The sequence below is a fragment of the Mauremys mutica genome, chromosome 7 (genome assembly GCF_020497125.1).
Source record: "Mauremys mutica isolate MM-2020 ecotype Southern chromosome 7, ASM2049712v1, whole genome shotgun sequence".
Classification (NCBI taxonomy): Eukaryota; Metazoa; Chordata; order Testudines; family Geoemydidae; genus Mauremys; species Mauremys mutica.
The window spans coordinates 61,265,154-61,284,049 of NC_059078.1; the positions used below are offsets into that span (position 1 = coordinate 61,265,154).

Here is an 18,896-nt window from a genome sequence, read left to right on the forward strand (position 1 = left end):
GGGATAATGACCACCTACATCCTGGGCAGACCACAGGGGGAACAGAGAGAGGGCCAAAATATTAATAGCCTACTCTGATATTTCAGACCCACTACCTCCCTAATGATATCTGATGGCCTTCTCCAATAGATCAGCATCTTTCTGGTACGGAGCAGGTCAAGATATTTCCTCATTGTCTAAATTCCTTGTTTTGCTATTTCCCAGCCCCCCTCCAGTAGAGGCTTTCCATCTGGAAGCTGTGCACAGTTTCAGATAAGTCTGTATTTTGTCGTGCAATTCACGACTGGGAGCCACGGTTGGCTATTTTAGGGTATCGCTGAACTTGCCTATGCAGGCAGGCAATGTGAGAATACTTCCTGAAGCCACTTCCTTAGGTCTTCCTGGAGATGCTAACTAGAGTTATGGGAAGGAGGAACTTAACCCAGGTTGTTTCAGCCCTTGGCTGCTGAACTGGTGATCCACATACATCACCAATAATATTGTAACTGTGTAGACCAGATCTGCAGCTGCTGGGCTGTTCCTACTGGCCCCTGCTGCCAATTGACTCAAAGGGGCTATTGCAGAAGCTGTGGATTGCCAGAAAGGACTTGTCACAACACTTTAAACCCAGCTCCACTTATTGTGCCAGCCTACAGCAGTTTTAGGCTATGTAAGGATCCCCACTGGGTAGGGCCTGTCAGGAACAGGGCCCTTGGTGCAGCAAGGCTAAGCAGCCAGCATCCGGCCCAGGATTGGGACCTGTATTTTCACAATAAAAAAGAACCAAGGGGCTGAATTAAGACGGGCATTGCCAGACTTTTCAGTGCTGAACTGTGTAGCCTTAATGTTTTGTATTAATAGGTGCAGATGGTAGCACAACCTGTTCTTAAAGTTGCATGACACCTCTGACAGGTTGGATCACAGAACCCCCGCTTGGGAGCTGCTACCTGATGTGCCAAGACTACTTCTACCCCTCCTAGCTCAGGGCCCCAGCACTTTGTCTTGCTGAGCCAGACACGCCCGTCTGCTCCAACAAAGACCCAGGGTCTGAATTACTTGCCCCAAAGCTGCAGGTTTACCTGAAAGCAGCTAACAGAAGTGTTCCTGTCTAACTCTCAGATGCCCAACTCCCAATGGGGTCTAAACCCAAATAAATCCGTTTTACCCTGTATAAAGCTTTTGCAGGGTAAACTCAAAAATTGTTTGTCCTCTATAACACTGATAGAGAGATATGCACAGCTGTTTGCTCCCCCAGGTATTAATACATACTGAGTTAATTAATAAGTAAAAAGTGATTGTATTAGATACAGAAGGTAGGATTTAGTGGTTCCAAGTAGTAACAGACAGAACAAAGTAAGTCACCAATAAAATAAAATGTGCAAATCTATGTCTAATCAAACTGAATACAGATCTCACCCTCAGAGATGCTTCAGTAAGTTTTTTCCTCAGACTGGACCCTTCCAGGCCTGGGCACAATTCTTTCCCCCGGTACAGCTCTTGTTCCAGCTCAGGTAGTCACTAGGGGATTCTTCATAATGGCTCCTCTTGCTTTGTTCTCTTCCACCCCTATATTATATATCTTTTGCATAAGATGGGAGTCCTTTGTCCCTCTCTAGGTTCCCAGCCCCTCCTTCTCAATGGAAAGACACCAGGTTAAAGATGGATTCCAGTTCAGGTGACATGATCACATGTCACTGCAAGACTTCATTGCCCACTTGCCAGAACACATGTATACAAGACGACCTACAGGTAAAACACACCCATCTGTAGTCAATTGTCCTGGTTAACAGGAGTCATCAAAATTCCAAACCACCATTAATAGCCCACACTTTGCATAATTACAATAGGCCCTCAGTTATATTTCATATTTCTAGTTTCAGATACAAGAGTGGTACATTTATACAAATAGCAGCAATGAGTCCTGTGGCACCTTATACACTAACAGACTTATTGGAGCATGAGCTTTCATGGGTGAATACCCACTCAGTAGATAATAAGCTTTGTAATGATACCTTACAAAAGACCTTTTGCATGAAACATATTCCATTATATTCACTCATTAGCATATTTTTATAAAATCATATAGACTGCAACATCATACTCCTATTATAAGACCTTGTTTTTAGATGCTCATAACTTTGCCAAACTTTAACCCTTCAAGCTGGAATTTTCCATGTTGGGTGTCTGCCTCAGGCTGAACTGTTCTGAAATGTTTCAGCCAAAACCATTCAGCCATTTCTGAGAATAAGTGAAAACACGTTTTGCCATATTAAAATAATTCTGGTGATCTTTTCTCTGAAAAGCTCTAGTGGCCTCCATGCTTTGGAGCATGGGCTTGAAAGATGGCAGGAGGGTGGGCCTTTGCATCAGGGATGTGGTATCCCTGTGAAAGTCTGCCTAAATCTGGCCAAATTATAAGCTTGAGAGAGAGAGAGAGAGAGAGAGAAATCAAAGCTTACATATGCTCAGTAGAGACTTAAAAATCAAAAAAATAAGATTCCATCGTTGCTGAGCATGTGCCATTCCCCCCATAGCTCCTAGCGCTCACCAGACTGTGCATGAGCCATCCCCACGCAGCTACTGACACACAGCTACTCCAGCCCAGCTCTGGGCCAAGGTGAGGCTGGGCACTGGAACTGAGTGGTGGGGAAGAGAGACAGGGCCTGGGCAAGGAGACTGGGAGCTGTGAGGAACTGGAGGGTGTGGGTGGAAGAGTAGTTGAAGAGCCATTGTCGGGGGAAGAGATAGATTGGATGAGGAGGTAGGGGGAGAGGAACTCGGACTGGCTGGGCAAGAAGACTGGTACTGGAAATGGGAGGAGAGAGATGGAGACTTGGACAGAGAGCCCCAAAGGGAGAGACACCTAGAATCTGACTTTCCAAATACTTATTATATAGCACTTGTCAATGGGAGGTGTGTGCTGAACATGACATCATCTGCAGCTGAGAATGCTCATCACTTCTGCAAATCAGACTGCCGGGTCTCAGCTGGACACCCAAAAATGAGGAACACATTATTTGTGACCACATGTGAACAGTTTGGTTTAACTCACTTTCCCAGCATTATACAGGAACTCTGTGGCAGAGGCAGGGATCGACTTCTGTTCCCAAGCACTCAACTGCCTTAACCATGAGATCCTCCTTTCTCTCCCTGCAATCCTCAGCTTCAGTCACTGCACACTTCTCAACTTCTACAATGAATGAGGCAGGGGTCCTACAGACAGTCTCCTTCACTGCACAACGCTGGTTAATCATCTTTTCTGTGCACTGAATGAGACAGGGATCCTGTGGGGGAAAAATAGCATTTGGTCATTAAAGATTGCATCGTAATGCATGCATACATGGGGGCTGAATTAATGTTGCAGGGGGAAGGTTAATTCTGGCATTTCCGAACTTCTGAGTGCTTCACTTGGCAACCTTAGTGTTCTTTTAATAGGGTGTAACAGATTATAAAGCACCCCGTTTGTAATGTCTCTGGGATCCTGTGGGCTGAGGGGTCATATTACAGCAAGTACTCTATGCTTATATTAAAACTACCTAAAATCAAGGATGCATTTAATAACACAAGGGTGGTATGGTTAAATGCTCATTTCGGCATCCGACATTCAGAGGTGCTGACTTTCTAATGTGCTGTGCTCCCCTCTGGCTCTGCCTCAGGCCCCATGCTTGCCCCCACTCCACCATTCCCACAAAGCTCCATCCCTTCCCTCCCCTGAGCACACCCCACCCATATTCCTCCTCCTTACTGCCCCGCACCTCCTCCATGCCACTGAACAGCTGATCACCGGCACACAGGAGGCACTGAGGGAAAAGAGGGAGACACTGATCGAGGAGGCTGCCGGTGGGTGCTGGGCACCCACCATATTTTTCCCCATGGTTACTCCAGGGCCAGAGTTGGCGCCTATGCCGATATTAATACAGGCTGGATCCCTAAAGAGACCTTTTGACAACAATTGGTTTGGGGATTCTGCATTGCCTAGTACTATCTCCTTTCGGCATCATTTTTCATGGTCAGCCTGAGGGAAGGTTGTTCTTGGGGCTGAGGCACTGGATTTGGATTCAGGAGACCTTGGTCTGATTTTTGGCTCTGCCACAGACTTCCCGTGGATCCTTAGGAAAGCCACACTGCGCCTCAGTTTCCAAATCTGTAAAAAGGGAATAATAATCCTTCTTCTCCCCCCTTCTCTATGTAGCTTGTAAAGCTCTTTGGGGCAGGGATTGCCTCCTGCCAGCACACTGGTGCCCTGATTGCAGCTGGGGCTCTAGGCACTAGCCTGTAATACAAGTGGTACACACTAAGAATTCCAAGTGGTCACTCATCACCAGATGTTTTCATTTCAATGGGCACATCCACTGTTTGTCAATGACACAAACATGTAGAGTCCAAATAGCTGCCAAAGGTACCCATTCCTGGAGTGTCAGCATGACAATAAAGACTCCACAGCGGCTGCGTGAGAGGGTTCACAGTTAGTGACCTTGAATCATTATTCAATCTCCCATCACTCTCTGCATGGAAGTGGGCAGTAGAGATACTATCCCCAACAGATCTAAAATAGATACTATCACCCCAGGGGCTTAGAGGTCACTTTCCATTGCTTTGACTAACTATAAACCAGCAAGGGTAGGCTAAATATATACCTCACTTTCCAGCAAGTTTCTAAATAGAGAACATGGTGAAAGCCCCTACCTAGAGGGCTCACAACCTATTTAATGCAATACCACTAAATTTCACATCTCACTTTCCCAAGAAAAAATGAGGATGGGGGAGACAAGAGGCGGGGAACAGAGACAAGAATAAAGAAAGAGAAAAGGAGGGATGGGGAGATTTCTCTCTCCCCGGGCACTGGGGTGTGAAGGCTAACAGTCAATGAAACTCCTTGAGCAAGACCTGGGGTATGGAGATTGTTTAGAATCCAGAGCACTGATATCTGTGCCACATTCATGGCTGAACTATTACTCTGGTCCCTCCGCATCCCACACGTGTCACAGACTCAGTGAAGACCAGCAGAAATGTTGGAGCCCTAATTACCAATGGGTAACAATCTGCTGATAGAACAGGATGCCAGTAGTGTTGAAATGGACCTTCTCTGCAACTTGCAAGGGTGACTCAGGACTGGCTGTGAAGCTGTTTGGTTCAGAGCTAATCAGGTGGGAATAATGAGAACCTGCTTCTACAGCAGTCATTCACGGGAGATGACTAGCCTCCAGTTACTGTCACTATACCCAGCAGCCAGCACAGTGTGCTGAACAGCCATTACATTACTCCAGTGCCTGGCTGTCCAGTAGGCAGCTCTTCTCTCGCAGAAGCCCAGCCTGAAAGCCCTGCCCTAGCAGGACAGTAGGGGTTGCTGTGCTAGCTAGAAGAGCTGAGAGAAAATTGTGGACATCCCCATCATGGACATCACTGGCTGCATAGTGACATCAGAGCGGCACATGCCATTGAACTAGACCAGCAGGTGAGGACATGGTTTTGTACAGAAATAAAACGTTAGCGTCGGGATCCTCTCCTTGGGGATTCCCCATTATTCTCTTATTGTGGTACTCATAATTGTCTCGCTGTTACCTGGTGCTCCTGCCATCTGTCTCCCCACCTCTTGTCTCATACTTGCATGTAAGCACTTTAGGGCAGGGACTGTCTTTTTGTTACTTGCATGTATAGCACGTGACACAATGGAGTTGCTTATGGCTGATTGGGACTATAGGAGCTACCTCAATATGAATAATGATACTAGTTAGACTTCCAAATTACACTGTAATGAACTGGCTTGTGTCTGTACACACACACACACACACACACACCCCGCTACAGGATAGAATCAACGAAGTTCACCTGTGTGCCATAGACCCTACATGGCCAATTCCAAAATAAAGATTCTCCTTTATCTTATGTTGTAGGGGCCTGTCCTTCACCAGTAGGGTCTATATAGCATCTCCCCTTCCCCCAATCACTGCCATGTTTCATCAAGCATGGTGATAAACATGAAGCTGTAGGTTAGTATTATCCTTACTTTATAGGTAGGTATAGTACAAAAGGAAAGAATGATGACCCTGGAGCTACTGCCCCAAGTCTGATAAGAAATATTAGGCAGGCCAGGGCAATCACTAAGCAACAAGATGACAAACCATGATGAACAACAGAGACAACACAGGTTTGTAAAGAACTAATCACCCCAGACAAACTGGATTGTTGGTTTTTTAAAATGAGATTATGGACTGAGCAAAGGAAGGAAATGCCGCAGAGGCAGTGTGCTTGGAGTTCAGTAAAGCACCAGATTCAGTGTCTCCTGAACTCTCACGAAATTAACTCAAATCATCTGGGATATTAACACAGTCACAGGGATTCAAAACTGCCAGAAGGACTGTTTAGCTTTTTTTTTTTTTTTAAATGATATCCACCCCCAATGGGCTAATGCACAAGGGCTAGAGAGGAAGGATGGTCTTCTGACTAACACATTGAACTGGATTTACTGTCACTCCCTGCCTCAGTTTCCCATAGGTAAAAATAGGGATACTATCACTACTACCACCACCTCCTCCACCATCTGACTTATCTGTTGAGGTTGCAAATTCTTTAGGCCAGGGACTGTCTCTTATTACATGTACAGCACCTTGCACCATGGGACCTAGCTCCTGGCTGGGGTTTTTAGGCACTCCTGCTGACAACGCTACCGCCGCTCGTTCGAGGTGGAAGTTTGTCAGCAGGAGAGCTAGCTCTCTCCTGCCGACAAAGCAGCTGCTACACTGTGTGCCTTTTAGCAGCATGGCTGTGTCGCTAAAAGCTGTGTAGTACAGACATAGCCAAAAAGTCATAAGTTTAAGTAGTAACGATAGAAAGGGTTACAAACAAACAAAAGGAAAAATACACTTCCAAGACTAACACTTAATTTCAACAAGTTACAGTCTTTACCTAAGCAGGTTTCTCACCTATATTCAGTTCTCAGAGGTGTCAATTGCCTTGGTGGCAGGACCCAACATTTTGTGATTTCAAGAGCTAGGGCCCCATGGGCCCCGAGTGCTGGATACCTATGGGCGTCTCTCCCCTCTCTTTTATAGTCAGTAAACCTTTGAAATGGATTCTTTGAAGAGTAAGTCTGCATAAAAAGTTCCTTTTCCCTATTGGATGTGGACACCATGCGGTCTTCCCTCCCTACCAGGGATTTTTACAATGAGAATGATCTCTTCTGGCAACCTCCAGTAAAGATGAATAGCCAACTGAATTTGGCCATACCTGATTTGAGGTGCTGGCCCCTTTCCAGCACCTCAACTCCTCCTAACATGCCTTGTTTAAATACCTTTTAGTTGAAGACTTTAAAGCACATCAGTGAGTAGCACCATATGTGGAATTATGGATAATGCACACGTTTCACAATTATATCACCAGCAGTGTGTCATGGGCTTTCATAAGAGACTCTACTCAGTACAGCAATATTGTATGTAATCAGTTGATTCAATGGCTTATCATTTGAGGTTCAGACCCCCTATCAGCCCACTCGCTGTGTTGATGGCTTCGTTTACCTTCATTATCTTTGCCTGATGAGCAGGTTGGTCAGAGAAGCAAATACACATTCCTTCGTCTAGGCCAGACTGGGTTATTTACTGCTTGCCAATCGCATTTCAAGAACATAATTCTAACACTTTTCTATAACTCTGTACAGGGCCGGCTCCAGAGCCCAGCGGGGCAAGCACCTGCCTGGGGCGGCCCTTTCCCGGGGGGGCGGCAGGCTGGGCCGGCGGACCTGCCGCAGTCATGCCTGCGGGAGGTCCACCGGAGCCCCGGGAGCAGCGGACCTGCCGCAGGCATGACTGCGGAGGGGACGCTGGTCCCGCGGCTCGGCTGGACCTTCCGCAGGCATGACTGCGGCAGCTCAACCGGAGCCGCCGGACCAGCGAACCGCCCACAGCTGCGGGAGGTCCAGCCGAGCCGCGCGACCAGCGGACCCTCTGCAGTCATGACCGTGGGAGGTCCGCTGCTCCCGCGGCTCGGGGGCGCCTCCCGGGCATGACTGCTTGGGGCGGCCAAATTTGTAGAGCCGCCCCTGACTCTGTACACACCGCCTACATACACCACGCAAGAATATTAATGATCAGTGAGTTATTAGTTGTCCAGTGATACAGTACATGACACCTTTTGGGTATATCTCATGACAATGGTGTGTTAGGTGTAGCGAGTGCATCAGGCCTAAAAAGAGTTGCTAACACAGTAGTGACCAGCCCTGGGACCTCTGTGTCACCAACTTGTCTGCAATGGGAATCCTGCCAGCACTGAGAGATGATGGCGAACAACAATTTGGATATAAATGTGCGATGTGATCGGATAGAGCAGCAAAGCCACTGCCATTTGGGCTGCTTATGCAAAGGCATCAAATCATGGAGACAACATTCCTGTTCTAAATGGCACTGGAATGTTACATTGAGTTGTGGACACCATCTTACAAGTAGAGAGGCACATACTTCATTGCTTCCGTGGCTGAGCTGTACACCCAGCCAGGCCTTTGCCTGATCAGAACCCCAGCAATTTTGGTGAAAACTGGAAGAGATCTGGTATCTATTTGACCAGAATAGGGGCAAGGGCTGGCCAGAGTTAGATGAGAGGCTACTAATCCTAACCCTGAGGTCAGTGCCTCTCCCCTGTTTCCAGAGTCACTCTGCTCCACTGCCACAGATCCCTGTGAGATCACTGCCTCGCATCTGAACTGTGAGGGACCAAATGAGGCTTTTCCGGTGTTCACCCAAAAAAAAAAAAAAAAAAAAAAAAAAAATCTGTAGGGTTCTGCCCACTGGTGCCTAGAACACTCCCTAGAGTTCTGGAACGGATCTGAAGCAGTTTTCAAGAATGATCACGTTACAGACCAACAGAGAAACGCCATCAAGCTGAGTGATGGAGGGCTTGATTTCAGTCAGAGGAACACAGATTACTATCGTGGTGTGGTTGTGAGGCCATAATTAAAGGCAAGTGCTGTGTTGCATTAAAGCAGGGAGTCAACTTTGCTGTGTTTTCCATGTGTAACGTGTCCTCCCCAGATGTACAGCACTGACTCATTGGGCACAGAATTAATTCTCTGAGAATTTACAAGCAAATTTGTTCACTAGTTTAAACATTTAAATTAATTAAAAATTGGGCCCTTAAAGAAACACCATCTGTGCCAGTCTTCTCATTGCTCTGAAAGCTTTTGCTAACAGCACAACACAGACTCTTCAAACTTTCCATATAGTTAAAATTCATCAACATCTTACACATAAATTTCTTCAAGTGTAGCCTAAGTTGTAATTAAGCTAGGTTTTGATGATTGTGCTCACGAGACAGGCTACAGGCAGGGTCAGGTGGCCACTAACACCTTCTGGAGGAAGCTCCCTAGTTTTACTGAACAGCTGGTGGATCTTTTACTCCAGTATCATCAGTCCAACCAGCAGCTGGAGGGGTTACACTTTGGGCAAACAGCCCATGTAACCCAGGGAGTCACTAAAATGGTATGGAGGCAGATGCAGAGCCAGGATTTGTCTCACTCCACTTTCCCTACACTTCCCTTGTTCCCCCCATTGGCACCCAGCCCTTTCCCCATCAGGCTGGCTCTCACTCCTCCCCCATCTCTCTTATTCACTCCCCACCTGCAGGTAACCTGTGCTAGACGCTGCAATGACAGTTCTTCATCTCCATGGTTTCTCTGGCTGGATTTGGGGTGATTAGTGCCAGGGCGAGCGCGCCTTTTGACTGACTTTATTAAACTAGTCCATCATAATGCACATTCCCCACTCACACCTCTGTGATAGCCACCCACCATCTCATTATAGCAACGCTCCAGCACTTTGAACAAATCAACACGGCCCAATGAACAAAACTAACCTTCCCAATACCAGAGAGCTTCTTCACTGAGACACCATTCAGCTCAAGCTCTTGGTCTTCTAATTCAGGCCTTGGGCTGTGTCTGCACGAGTCTTGTTTTCAGTTTAGATATTTATGTGGCCCTTCTGGTTGATGTAGGTGTTTAAATCCACTACCGTATACACTATGTCCCCTCTCCCCACACAACATCCCTGTGAGGTTGGATGATGCAGATGGGGACCTGAGGCAAAGGGTAGATTAAATGATGTCTACACTGCAATCGGAGGGGTGATTGCAGCTCGGGTCAGCAAACCTGCACTGCCTTTATTCTAAGTAGTATGGCTAAAATAGCCATACAAACGCAGTGACATGGGACCCTGGTAGGGGTTAGCAGCCTGATCAAGCCTGCCCAGAACCCTGGGCACTGAAATATTCCCCCCCACCCCCAAAGCCCATGCCACTGCATCTTCTCTGCTGTTTTCTGCTGTGCTAAGCTACAGTAAAACTAGTTTGGGTCCAGCTGTGGCCGAGCTAGACATACCCAAAGGCAGTCTGGGGCTGAGCTAGGGTTTAAACCCAGGTCTCCTAAGTCCCAGCTCCATGCCCTATCCATTAGGCTGTGTTTCCCCGCTGCCTGGGCAATCTCACAGTTGCACTTGTGTTGTCACTGGCAGTGAGGCAGTTGCACCAGGAGTCGCAGTACAGCTCTGCCAGTGGGCTTTTGTCATCACAGTACATTCAGGGCACATCTAGACCCCAGGACGGTGAGAACTCCAGCTGCCAGGGCTGCTCTGGGACTGCCTCCGTGGAGTACAGCTGCACTGGCACCAGTGCCTAGTGCAGCCAAGGTAGACAGACAGGGGCTAGCAGGGCAGCCCGTGCCCAGAGGTGGCATGGCACCACAGTGCTATATTAAGCCTGGACTTCATTTTCAGCACTGAACATCACAACTACAACCACCTGCAACCCAGAGATGAGCTGCTGGTTAACCATTTATTTGCTGAAGACACACAGGAAGAACCTGATCTGGCAGGCACAACACACAGGAATGGCCCAGACTAGACTAAGGGTTAATACCAAGCTATTTGAATGATCCAGAAAGCCAGTGCCTCAGCTGGCATCCATCAACATAATGCAGTGGTTCCCAAACTTTAACAACCTGTGAACCCCTTTCACTAAAATGTCAAGTCTTGTGAACCCCCTCTTAAAAATGAATATTTCCAGGGATTTTCTCCTTTACCTGAGTATAAATTATAAAAGCAGTGATCTTGGAAATATAAAATTTGTTTTTGTGACATGCTTATTACACACTATGTATTATCATTACAGTATTTTTATTGCATTATGAAAACAGCAACACTTTTCAAAGATCTCACTTTAATAGCTTGTATCACTTTGCATAAACCTGTTATAAGACAAGGCTCCTATGTTTCATCAAGGAGTATCAGATGTGAAACAGCATGAAGGTATTTAAGAAGCCAACTCAAAGAGTTCCTCCTACACAAGCATTCAGGTCTTGAGCAGTCCAGGCAAACAACACACATAACAACAAAGCTTAAACTTGTTCTTCAGAATAATTTTTAAAACAATACTAGCTGCCTATTTAATTTTAAAAACAACAAAAAATATCCACCTCCCTTTCCATTTCTTACAAGAAGTCTTGAAGGTGAAGTCTCCTCAATGTGATAGATCTGCTTGCTTTGATCTGCTTAGCTCTTGGAAGTCTAGGGGCTCCAGGCTGCTGGTCCCATGCCGCCCAGGGTCCCAAAGGACAGCTCTGTCCGACATTAGGGAATTCCTCCCCCCCTCCCCCAATTACCCCTGTAACATTTCATGAACCCCCAGGGGTTCACAAACCCCAGTTTGGGAAACACTGGCATAAGGGAACTATGCTGATTTACACCCACTGAGGATCTGGCCCATGCAGATACAAACACAAGGTATTTCCATCAGATCCACAGGGGAACATACTGCCAATGTCACTCCACATTCAGGTACAGGAGCAAGCACTGGAGTTCGTGAACTGCTAGTATCTCCCATGCACCTCACTCACACAGCAATTGGCGGCCCTCCTTGAGAAACAGGCACTTATTGTCACTGGAGGTGGGCAGCTGCCTCCTGCAAGCCCCCTCATGGGCAGGGGAGTCTCCACACTGCCCTGCTAACCATTTCTTCCTCAAAGCCATCTTCAACAAACACGACACTGATTTTCCTGCCCAAACCCCAGCCCTTCTCCAGGGTCCAGGTTTATTCCCATAAATCAAACTCAAAGTCCCAAGCCCCAGGTCATTGGTTTTACCCTGCATGCTCTTCCTGTCCATCCATAGCCTCTGAAGAGCAGGCCCACATCCCAGACATTTCTGCTGGAACCTGCTCAGCCCCAACAGTCTTCAATTCATCCTACTCCCAGGCCTCCCCACCAGGCCCTTTCCTGCTTCGGCAACCACACCCAGGACCTACCTGGATGAAGGCTTGGATTTCCCAGTATCAGGGTCTCCCCTGCGGGAGCCTTTTTTTACTTCCTGCAGATCCCAACACTTTCTCCTTCACTGCAGCCACCCACTGCCCTTTCTAGGGAATTACCCCGATCTCTGCCAGCTGGGATTAATTCTGCAATCAGGAGCTTCAGCCCTCAGGGGTGGTGAGCTCCCCCAGTACAGAATCATATCATGTGTATGGCAGTAGTACCTCTGGGCCTCAGTCACGGCTCAGGTCCCGCTGCGCTAGATGCGCTTCACACTCTGATGGGGAAAACAGGGCAGCCAACATTTCCAAATGTGGTCAGTGGCTTTGGGACTTTGGAGCTGCTTTTCCAGAGGAGATGAAGTTGAAGCTGAATAAAGCGCTCTCTTGGGTTTTCCCCTTCCCTTCCTGCCTCCTCTGACTCTAACCCTTCCCTCTTTCATTCCCTCCCTCACATACCTTGCTACTTACTCTGCACTGTTCCCTCCTTCTCTTCCTTTCCCTACCCACTGTCCCCTCCGCTGAGGAACAGAAAGAGAAGGGAGAAAGAGGTAAAAGGAGGGGTGGCCAGGCAGCAGGAGGTGGGGGAGCATGGAGCCACATGGAAGGCAGCCTTTGCAGCAGGCATCTCTCTGGGGAATGCCTGTTCTGAAGGGGCACGTGCACAGGCTGGGTGGGCGGGGGGCCCTAGTGCTCTGCAGCCACTGAAGTCAATGGCAGCTGTGGGGGCTCAGCATTTTTGAAAAGCAGAACCCAGGGGGCTCACCCTGGGCTCCCAAAATTACTAGCTACTTTTGCAAACATTGTCGTGAGTAGCAAATAGCCCCTGAGCAAGGTGGTGTTAGTAGTGGGATTAGCACTTGGGAGTGGAGGGATGTCTATTCCCAGGTCTGCGCTCCAGCCACGGGACTCCCTCTCCTCTGCCTGGAGCTCCCTGAACACTGAAAGCAGATTGGTGAACAGCCGAGAGGAAAAAAAATGAAAATAAACAAAGAGAAAAATCTCTATTAATAACAGCCCAGGGGAATGAATGAGCCAGGCGCATCCTGGGCCAGGCTAGGGAGAAAGGGCAGTGCCGGCTTTGGTATGCCAAAGGGAGTGTGGAGCTGTGAGAAAAACTCCCAGAATTAAACACTCTTTAAAAATAAATCCTGTTCTTTTCAATGTATATATTTCCTGTGCCGTGTACAGCCCTGAGTTACTGCCCACAGCAAAGGTTCAGGACTCCAGCCAAGGAGGATTTAAAAGCTGGAGATCCTTTAAAAAAAAAAATCCTGTTTTGCCATATTTTTAAGCATTCCCACAGCTGGGAAAACAATGATGGATAAGAAAAGCTGGTGCCTGGGGCTTTAGGGGTCTCAGACAGACCCAGACACACACACAGCTGGAATTGCTGATGGGGTCCCAGGGCAGCCCACGCTACAACCCTTTCACTGCCCTGCTCTGGCAGCCTTGTAAACGCAGGCAGTGATTTGAAACTTTCCCATAGGTTTCTTACTGGGCAAAGCACAAATGATTGAAAAAGTGAATTTTCCCATAAACTGACCCAAAAAATGTCTGGGTGTTTCCAGGTGCCAAGGGTTATGGAAGCATCGTGAATTCCCAGGAAGATGTATTAATAAGCCACCGCTGAGAAGAATAGAGCCGAGGAAAGAGTTAATATTTATATTACAGTGGTCCCATAGAGACCTCAGTTGGAAATAGGACCTCACTGTGCTCTACAAGCATTTAACTGACAGCCCCTGGCTCACAGAGCCCACAGACGTAACAAGTGGTTGAGACAAATGCACAGCGAGGGTAGTAGAAGACAAGGGGTAACAAACATGCCAGGATGGGGTCCCCCCCACAGATTCATTGGATTTCAAGGCCAGAAGGGACCAGTGTGATGATCAAGTCTGACCTGCTCTATAGCACAGGCCATGGAACTTCCCTTCAATAATTCCTAGAGCAGAATTGTGAGAAAACATCCAATCTGGATTTTAAAATGGTCAGTGATGGAGAATCCATTACGATCCTTGGCAAATTGTTCCAATGCTTAATTACTCTCACTGTTAAAAATATATGTGTGGACAGTTCTTAGCACAGAATAAGAGCCAGCCCCTGCCCTGACGAGCTTCCAGTTAGAGCTTGGCAGGAATCTGTTTCCCCTCCCGTGAACATTTTTAAGATATCAATTTTTTCTTCAAATCGAGACAACAAATGAAAATCTCAAATTTACACACGCCCAAAAAGTTTTCAATTCAGGTCAACATATTTCATATATTTGGAAACGTTTTGTTTAGATGTTAGAGAGACAAGGTGGGGGAGGTGATATCTGTTACTGGATCAACTTCTGTTGGTGAGAGAGACAAGCTTTTGAGCTTACACAGAGCTTTGAAGGTCACCCACCTTGTCTCTCTAATATCCTGGGACCAACACAGCTACAACAACACAGGGCATTTCGACAACTTCAGAACTTTTTATTCCAAACATTTTTCAAGTTGGGAGTTTCATCAAAATGGCTCCTATTTCATGAACAGTTCTGGTTTTGACTGTAACGGTTCTGCCTCACCACCCTGGTGACTCCTGCTGGTCCTTCTGGGAATTATCTCAGTCTTTTCACAGGGCACCCTCCTCTGATGGTGTCTCACCTGCTGTCACTTCTGCACCGGACCCGCATCGCCTCAAGGATCGTGGCTTCCTCTTCAGTACACAGACCCCTTGGCCATGCCACATTCTGTTCTCCCCCTTCTTTCAGGGGAGCAGCAGTCCACTGTCCAGCCACTCGCCTCTGTGGCCAACTGAAGCCCAAGGTTCTAGCCACTTGCCTCAGTGGCAAACTGCACTCCCCTTAGTGACAAGTGGGAGTGAGGGAGAAAACACAGGCCTGCCCACCACGCTAGGTCCTAACCCAGGGACCCTTTAGGCAGCAGCCATGTGCTGCATCTCCTTCAATCCCCACTGTCCATTTTCCTGGACCAATTCCCCGTAGCCCTAGCACCTTCTCTGCCCCTGTATCCAGGCTTCAGTCTTTCAGCCAGTCAGGCTGAAGTTCCCTCTCGCTCCCCTGATCCAGCCCAGTACTGCTCCATCCAAGGTGTTGGCGGTTCCCTCAGCCCTTCAGAGACCCAATCCTTTCTCCCTGGACTCCCAAGAGGGAACTAACTCCTCTGCCCTGCAGCTCTCTTTATATATGGGCCTGCTTTACCCTGATTGGCTGCTCCTTGCAGCCCCTGACTGATGGTCTGTCCACTGCGCAGCCTCCCCAGGGCTGCTTTTAACCCTTTCTCCACCAGTGTGGGGAAGACGCCTCATCACATTGACCAGTCAGTATTTTTTGCTGAAAAAGTGGTTTGTCAAAAAAATCCTGACCAGCCCTACTTATCTACACAGACTAGCTTTGTGAGGGGGAACAAGCTCAGAAAGAGGGAGTGACTCACTCCAGCCAGTGGGAGAGCTGAGACTAAAACCAACATCACCTGAGTCCCAAGTCCAGTGTCCTACCCACCAGACCTATTACCTCTGTAGTGAAGGCTACAGTTCCACTGTGACCCCCTACATATGTCAGTGGAATTCTTCCATGCTTCTACACCTCACACGCATTAGATTGTCTTAAGTATTGTGTGCTGCTCATTTCTGTGAGTTTGCCTGTTACACATTAATAATAAGTGATGACACTTTTGGACTACAACACAGGTTGTCAAAAAACAAAACTGGATACCTTCATAGAGTTACCACTTTTGGCCTGTGCAGTTAGCCAATTTCACGGTCTTGAGAGTTGTTTATCTGAAGAGGAGAAATCGATGAATCAGGTATTTCTTTGTAAATAGGATTGCATCAAACTCCTGTTTTCCTGAATACAGTAGGAATCAAACAGGATACAGTTTTTTTGCTCACCGTGCCAAGCCTCATTCAGCTGGCACTCTGCCCAAATCTCTCTCTTCCCTTTTTCTCAGGGTTACCCTCTGTGGTTCCATGCTGTCTCTTTTCTCTCGCTCACTCACACACACAGCTGCACTCCGATCAATCCCATGCCCGTGTTTATTATCAGACCTGTGGGGAACCCCTCTGGCTGCATGGCGAGACACTGCTGTTTCAATGCTGTCTAGTCCTTGGGCCATGGTTTTCCATTGTTTCAGCTATCATTGAACAAAGAGGAGGTTAATTGTTGCCTCATTACACACAGAACTGGTAGCTGCAATGTTAAACTGGTGACAGGTTTCAGAGGGGTAGCCGTGTTAGTCTGTATCAGCAAAAACAAGGAGGAGTCCTTGTGGCACCTTAGAGACTAACAGATGTATTTGGGCATAAACTTTTGTGGGCTATAACCCACTTCATCAGATGCATGGAGTAAAAAATACAGTAAGCAGGTAAAAATCTACAACACATGAAAAGATGGGAGTTGCCTTACCAAGTGGGCGGTCAGTGCTAACGAGGCCAATTCAGTTAGGGTGGATGTGACCCATTCCCAACAGTTGACAAAAAGGTGTGAGTATCAACAGAGGGAAAATTATTTTTGTAATGACCCAGCCACTCCCAGTCTTTATTCAGGCCTAATTTGATGGTGTCAAGTTTGCAAATTAATTGCAGTTCTGCAGTTTCTCATTGAAGTCTGTTTTTGAAGTTTTTTTGTTGAAGAATGGCCACTTTTAAGTCTGTTATTGAATGTCCAGGGAGATTGAAGTGCTCTCTTAATGGTTTTTGAATGTTACAATTCTTGGTGTCTGATTTGTGTCCATTTATTCTTTTGCGTAGAGACTGTCCGGTTTGGCCAATGTACATGGCAGAGGGGAATTGATGGCACATGATGGCATATATCACATTGGTAGACATGCAGGTGAACAAGCCCCTGATGATGTGGCTGATGTGGTTAGGTCCTATGATGGTGTCCCTTGAATAGATATGCGGACAGAGATGCCAACAGGGTTTGTTGCAGGGATTGGTTCCTGGGTTAGTGTTTCTGCTGTGTGGAGTGTAGTTGCTGGTGAGTATTTGCTTCGGGTTGGGGGCCTGTCTATAAGCGAGAATGGCCTATCTCCCAAGGTCTGTGAGAGTGAGGGATCATCCTTCAGGAGATGTTGTAGATCCTTGATGATGCATTGGAGAGGTTTTAGTTGGGGGCTGTAGGTGATGGCTAGTGGCGTTTTGTTACTTTCTTTGTTGGGCCTGTCCTGTAGTAGTTGACTTCTGGGTACCCTTCTCGCTCTGTCACAAGGACTCCTCGTTGTTTTTGCTGATACAGACTAAAACGGCTACCCCTCTGAAACCTGTCACCATGCAAGGCACTGAATTTAGCCGTATGAAGTGGAGATCCATCAACTTCATGAAAAAACTTGTGCAGGTACAGATAGACATCATCTTCCTTTCCAAATACAAACAGATAGACATACCAAAAGGTCTGAAGGTAAAAAATCCATTACAATCAACATACCACACAGACTATGGTGAGAGATTATGCCACACACTCTCAAAGAAACTGCGTAACTACCTGATCAACATCCTATACAGCAAACAGAAGATCAAGAATGAGCTCTCAAAACCTGTGTCCCATCAGGAAAAACCCAGGAGGGGGTGATGGTAGGCTAGGTGTCACTCAGCAGGGCTTTCTCATCTTCATTGACTATGCTTCACAATAAGTGTGGGCAGAATAACTGGAGGTGCACTATTCCCTTGCTGGGGACTCCGGTATGGAGAACCCTCTCAATAATCCAAACAATGAGGTTCTCGCCAGCATGAAGTCTCTGTGAAGCCTTGCTGCGGTGCTCCCCCTTGTGGCAAGAAAATCTATTTGCTTCATTCCTAAAAAAATTAGTCTACTACTGTACTCTAAATGATCCTATCTTCTCTGCAGGTAAACGTCTCCTGGCACGAGTTGAGGCACATTGCTGGGTTAATACAGGCTGTGCTGTACCTGCTCTGCAGCTAAATATAGGTCTTCTGTATTCCAGAGCTGTCGACCTGGCACCTTTAAGCAGCAACGTCCCATTGTTTAAACGGCTAAATAGGCAGCATATGGAATTCAAATGTAGTCTTTATTTTAGATACAAGTGCATAAAATGGTGCGGCACCTTAGCAGCACTAACCTGGGCTAGGAGCTAGAGTAACACAATCTCTCCCCCAAATTGCTTACTGTAAATAGCAACGAGATAAGTGTTTGCAAGGGAGCTGCACATTCTGTTTATATACATAGAACAATAGGTTCAGCCCAAGGCATCACCAATACCAACAAGATAGAAAAATACTGGAGGGAATCTGGAAAAGAGCAACAAAAAATGGCTGAGGGACTGCACAGACCTGCCTGATAGGGAAAGTCCAAAAGAACTAAATTTAGACTGTCAGCTCCTTGGGACAAGGACTGCCTCTTTGTTTTATGTCCGTACAGCACCTAACACAATGGAGTCCAGGGCCAGGAGCGAGGCTCCTAGCTGCTACCACAATACAGAAAATACATAATACTACTAGGTGTAGCTGCAGTGAAGGAGGCGCATGAAATTTGAACTGAAAATAAGGCCCAGGTCTGTAGCACAGAAGGTGATTAAATATTGCAGCAGCTTATCATGGGACATGGTGGGTTCTGTGTCACTTGGAGTCTTGGCATCAACATTGGATGTCTTTCTAAAAACTGGTCTAGGTCCACCACGAATGGATGGAGGAAT

The 18,896-nt window shown here is 47.1% G+C and overlaps 1 protein-coding gene across 5 annotated transcripts in view; it reads right to left on the bottom strand.

The window, feature by feature from the left end:
- ARHGAP22 (Rho GTPase activating protein 22) overlaps positions 1-18,896 on the bottom strand; it is a 282,538-nt gene that overhangs the window by 112,523 nt on the left and 151,119 nt on the right. The window contains exon 1 of one of the 5 annotated variants that reach the window (XM_045025810.1): positions 12,259-12,324. The exons of the other annotated variants lie outside the window; for them this stretch is intronic. The gene's annotated coding sequence lies outside the window, so the exon portion shown is untranslated. Of the gene's footprint in view, positions 1-12,258; positions 12,325-18,896 lie in introns of those variants that run through there. 5 annotated transcript variants of the gene reach the window in all.